This window comes from Gadus macrocephalus, chromosome 7 (genome assembly GCF_031168955.1).
Source record: "Gadus macrocephalus chromosome 7, ASM3116895v1".
Classification (NCBI taxonomy): Eukaryota; Metazoa; Chordata; class Actinopteri; order Gadiformes; family Gadidae; genus Gadus; species Gadus macrocephalus.
In genome coordinates this window covers 8,976,493-8,982,083 of record NC_082388.1, presented here as the reverse complement: position 1 = coordinate 8,982,083, position 5,591 = coordinate 8,976,493, and the positions used below count along the sequence as shown (strand labels likewise).

The 5,591-nt window shown below is 44.3% G+C and overlaps 1 protein-coding gene across 1 annotated transcript in view; it reads right to left on the bottom strand.

The window, feature by feature from the left end:
• shroom1 (shroom family member 1) overlaps positions 1–4,646 on the bottom strand; it is a 20,865-nt gene extending 16,219 nt beyond the window's left edge. The window contains exon 1 of the mRNA XM_060056436.1: positions 4,432–4,646. The gene's annotated coding sequence lies outside the window, so the exon portion shown is untranslated. The remainder of the gene's footprint in view (positions 1–4,431) is intronic.
• Positions 4,647–5,591: the final 945 nt, after the last annotated feature.

The window sequence follows — 5,591 nt, the reverse complement described above, 5'->3', positions numbered from 1 at the left end:
CCAAGGCTGTTCCCTCACTGGCTCCACGTTTAGCGTAAAGGCACCGTGAAATCGGACTCACAGAAGACCAGACTTTTTCCACCTAGTTCGCCCGTTTCCACGGTCATGCTATTCACCTGTTGGACAAAGAGCTTGCCGTTTCCCCGATCAATTATGTGAACATGTTTCCGTCGCGCCCGGTCCCACAAAAGGTCGACACACGGGCGACCAGCCTGTTGAGTCGGTCTGCCAAGGCCTGCTCAAACACAGCAGGATTAGAACACATTCCTCCTCGTCTCTCTTCCCTATTCTCTATTCTGTTTGCCGTGGGTCATTCTGCCAAAGTGAGGTGTTCTCTGAAAGACCGCTCTTCCTTTAAATACTGAATGCTAACTAGTTTTTCATAAGACATATTTTTAACCAATTGAACAATGAGATAACATCTATATTTATACGTTCTATGGGCCTATTTGTTGCTGAATTTAAAGAAAAGATGACTGGGATATTTAAATAAAACATAGTAGGCCTGTCCTCTCGCATGAACGTGCGTGCACACACACACACACACACACACACACACACACACACACACACACACACACACACACACACACACACACACACACACACACACACACACACACACACACACACACACACACACACACACACACACACACAGGTGACATACAATGCTGACATATCACATGGACAGTCTTATGGTAATTCAATACACGAGGGTGTGGTGCTAACAGATAACCATTATTACTGAGAGCACACAGCCACACACATGCCCGGCCCTCGTATTAGCTACTGATAACCTTTGGTATTTGTTTTCTCAGAGGCCAGCTGCTCTGCAGGAGCTGAAGAGACCATTCTGTTCTGCTGCATAACGCAGGGAAGGAAACCCATAACTCACAGGCCTGTAGTCTCCACCTAGACATGCACATGGGCATACACGTCGCAGGCACACACACATACACACACTTCCCGATCAGTATTCACTTACTACTTACTTACACTTAGTACCACAGTACTTACTTCAGTTTAAAGCACCGAAAAAATCCTAAATCTCATCCTATCCTGTTGCGCAACGAGTGAATGAGGAGTTATCCACTCTGAAATGACGTTACAAAACCAGGCCTTCAGGCACTTACTCCAAATCTATTCTAAGTCGGTTCAAGATCGAGAAAATAAATGAGGAGCATAACGTATGACACAGATACTCAGCAGACAGTAAAGTATAAAAGTATAAAACAGTTGCAGACCTCTCTGCACTGAGTGATTGAAGGGCTTGTTCCTGTCACTATCACTCTCTAATCACACCCGGGTTACTACTCTGACTGTTAGCAACCTAACACTTGTCGTCAATGAATAACTGTGATTCCTACCTCATCGACTATCACAGAACATCATCTACAGTCAGACCCTGTTGTTCTCTGTGATGACGTTCTACCATTGTGTCGCCCAGTAGGTATTGGTTAATCTTATCGTCTTTCCTCCGGCCTAGTTCCCAGTATCGATATCGTGACCTCATCCTGAGGAACTCGTCGGTCAACCAGCTGCAACCACCATTATCAGAAGTGCTTTGAGTATTTAACTTAAGTTAATCATCCCATTTGCAAGCATTAGTGACAGGTGATGTCAGGAATCACATTAAAGAAACACTCGTTCCCTTGCCTGTTCGGTACGTCAAGGTTTTTCAATGATGTCACCTTTATTACACTTATCTTGTCTTATCAACCGCTGTAAACCTTAGCACACACACTTAGACACACACACACACACACACACACACACACACACACACACACACATGAGCAGGCACAGACCTTTTGAAACCCTAATGTCCATTTTTATGTGGTTATCTGCTGGACTTTGGTAAGGACTTACTAAACCTCCTTAATAGGTTAGCATTTGGTCATCCCAGTATTTGACATTAACCTATTCATACAATCATTTAAGCTATATAGGCTAAGGACATTAAATGCGCCGAAACCTCCTTAACAGTTGGCCACAAAAGAGATCAGTACAATTCCAATCAAATTAATAAGTGATTCAGCATTCATTCACTTTGCCAAACATTTCCCGAAACCAAGTAAGTCCAACGGCACCATTTCATGGTTGAAGGCACATCAAGTACAAAGGTGAAAAACAACAACACACGTAATGGGATGGCTCTACAATAGCCCCTTTTTTCCACAGGAAACAATGTGTTGTGCTGTGTAACCTGAAGCCAAGCTACTACGTGTTCTTCTCTCTGGGTTCTCCCACCTCATACCTCAGTGGACACGACGGCCATTTGGTCCCCCCCCATATACGTTGCATTTCATGATCAAGCAGTCAACAAGTGTTGGCCATGTTGAAAGTCAATAATTTCGGTTGAGAAAGTCAAATAGAAAGTCAAATACTAAACACCTGCCAGCCATGTTTATAGTGCAGTCATGTCACATGACACTTTTTCTGGAAACAGATGTGTGTATGACTTGGCTGTGGTGGCATGTCAAACAAAAATACGTAACTGTAGAATTGGGAACACAGAAGAAAAAACAATGATTGGATTTGGCTAGTACAGCATCGTAAGGTAATTAGATCGCTCTACTGAAAGGCAGCCTTATAACGACCAAGAACATCATTAATTAATTAATTACACTGTTCATTATTGATGAAGCATCTGATAATCATTCAAGACAAAACAGTGACAATTCGCCCCTTAAAGGCTCATTTAAATGTCACTCTTTGTTTTGTAATCAAATTGATTATTATGTAGTTCCTTTTGGCGGCTCATCAGAGCAAGCAAGCTGATGGAAAACTGTTCCGGAAAAAACTCAGATAGCCAGGTGACTTCATTGATGACGTTTTTTTTTTTGAGTTGCTGCACCTCAACACAACAATAAAAAAATCAACAAATAGCCTTTTACCAATGTTAAGTGTACAGAACCTGGCTGCAATAGAGCGAGAGAGAGAGTGTTGAGAGAGTTTTCATAAGGTAAGTCTACCTGCTGGCCCTGTGGCGTTGTGGACACACCTTCTGTCCCTCTCTCCCTGGCCTCACCCTTTGTCTCATTAGAGCAAGAGGAAGAGGCCAACTCAAACAAAAACAAGACTCAATAGGTAGAGGAAGGCCCACACAAGCGCTTGAGACCGAGGCATAAACACAGACAAACACAGGAACACACAGACACACACACTCTAGTTCTGCAATATATCCAGATCATAACAAAATATGTGCCGCCCTTTCCACCCCTGACACAAATATGCGGGTGCTAGAGTGTGCAGGTGCATTAAAGTCTGATGCCTATTTGCATATATCCTTGTCAATTTGACGGCATGCAAAGCTGTGTGCCTATGCTGCGTGTGTGTGTGTGTGTGTGTGTGTGTGTGTGTGTGTGTGTGTGTGTGTGTGTGTGTGTGTGTGTGTGTGTGTGTGTGTTGTCTTGGTGATATACTACTAAGATGTACCAAGACCACATGAGCGTTGAGTAGTATGAATGCTATACTATGCTAAGGTGCAGTACAATGGTGCAGAGATGATTTTGTCTTGGTAGGAACTAAATCTCATTGCTGATTCAAATCTACTTTGATCCAAATACTAACAATATTCGTTGTTCCCGAATTTGTGTCGGGAGTTGCCAGCACTTTAACAAGTGGTACAGTGGATGAACAGTCGCTGTACTGGACCCAATGCAGCTATAGTCTATTTTCAGGTCAACCAGTCTTCTACCAATAGACCTCCAACACCAGTCCACCGATCTGCCTGTAAGCCCGTTGACACATCCGCCAGTCGAACAACAGTAGAGATATAGACTAGCGTCTACCAGAGACCCCCTTATCCTCTTCTCCTGGTCAACCAGCAGACACAATTGGGGCCTGCTGCTGTGTTCTCCCTGGTCCATGAGTTATTCAGGTTCAATAACAGCACACCGCTACAAGTGTCTTATTTCTCCGCAAGCAACTGCTTCTGTAACGGTAGCCACAATTGTTCCTACTTTAAATAAAACATTGCAAGGTCATTAAAAAGAGACGCCTTACGATGCATTATTCAGCGGTCCACTTCCCCTATCACTGTCATGGACAGGCTGCAGTCTATACAACTACCCACATTAAACGATCAGGTTTATAGTCATGAGGCTACATCTGCTATTACATGTATTAACAATATGGAAGACATAGTAGGTTGACTGTAGTGATAAATAAATACTAACCTATAGAAAGATTACGTTTAAAACATCATAAAACCAAAGATTAATAATCCTCGTATTTGGAACGGCTGTAAAGCCTGTAAAAGCTTCCTTCTCTTTTACCAGCACTGGGAATAATACATTAGTACTAAAGAACAAATTAAAAACAATATGATGTTTAGCTGCTGCCCCCATAGCCATCCAGGTAGTGTCGCTGAGCGAAACTACAGCGCGACACTCCACCTGTTGCGTCCCGCTCCCTGCAGCTCACCTGTGGATCACCTGAGTCCAGCATCACGGAACAGCCTCCTGGATCACCTCCTGGTCCTCAGGCTGCGATTCATCTCGGACCGATTCTGTTCCGAGCTTTTACTATACACAGCATGAGTTAAAGTGGATAGGGTGCCCGAACACAGGTAGGTTACAGCTCTGGGAAGCTGTCCCCCTGCGTTGGCTGCTGCTGCTTGGGCTTGACAGGCGGATGAGAGGAGAACAACCAATAGGACTGGAGGGCAACGGAAGGAGATCAACCAATAGGACTGCAGGGAGGCGGGGCATATCATTCAGGCGCTTACCAAAGAAGAGCGCAACAGGGTCTGCCCCTTTTTTAACAGATCCTGTTCCGAAAGTAAATTTCCCATTCATTTTCCCCGTTGACATGTCGTAAAATCGTTAGATACAGAACTTAAATCCTGGAACCAAGCCAATCGTTCGTCAAAGTAGTCGTGACCATAAAACATGCAAAAACATTAACTTGAACGAGTGAAGGAACTCATCCCATAAACTATTGCAAACTTCTTCCCGGCGTTGGCAACTAAAGCATTGAAGGCTATAATACGGTGACCATTTTCATTTAGATTCCATTTAAATTTTAAGAATGTCTGTTTTTGAATTTAATAATAAAATGCGTAAAAGCTATTTATACTCCATATTTATTTAAGTTGAAAAAGTAGCCCAAAGTGAAATTAGTCTTCATTCGTAATTAATGCAAGAATTGTTACAATACAGGGACGTTGCTGAGGAATCGGCGGGTTGCAACGAGTAACAAGGCAAAGCAAAGCCAGACCAAACTACAGCAAGTAGTTAGGCCTAAGCATTCACCTCCAAAGAAGTATGAGCACTGGTCCCAATTCCATAGCAGGTCTACCTGTCAGTCCCGGGACAGAGCACTGGTCCCACCTCCTGCAGGCCAAGCTGTCAGTCCCGGGACAGAGCACTGGTCCCACCTCCTGCAGGCCAAGCGGTCAGTCCCGGGACAGAGCACTTGTCCCGCCTCCATAGCAGGCCTACCTGTCAGTCCCAGGACAGAGCACTGGTCCCGCCTCCTGCAGGTCTACCTGTCAGTCCCGGGACAGCGTGGTTTGAGGCGAGCTAATCGGCCCTAAGAAGCTCAGCCATGCGGAGCATATAAACCTTAGCGCTCTGTTGTGG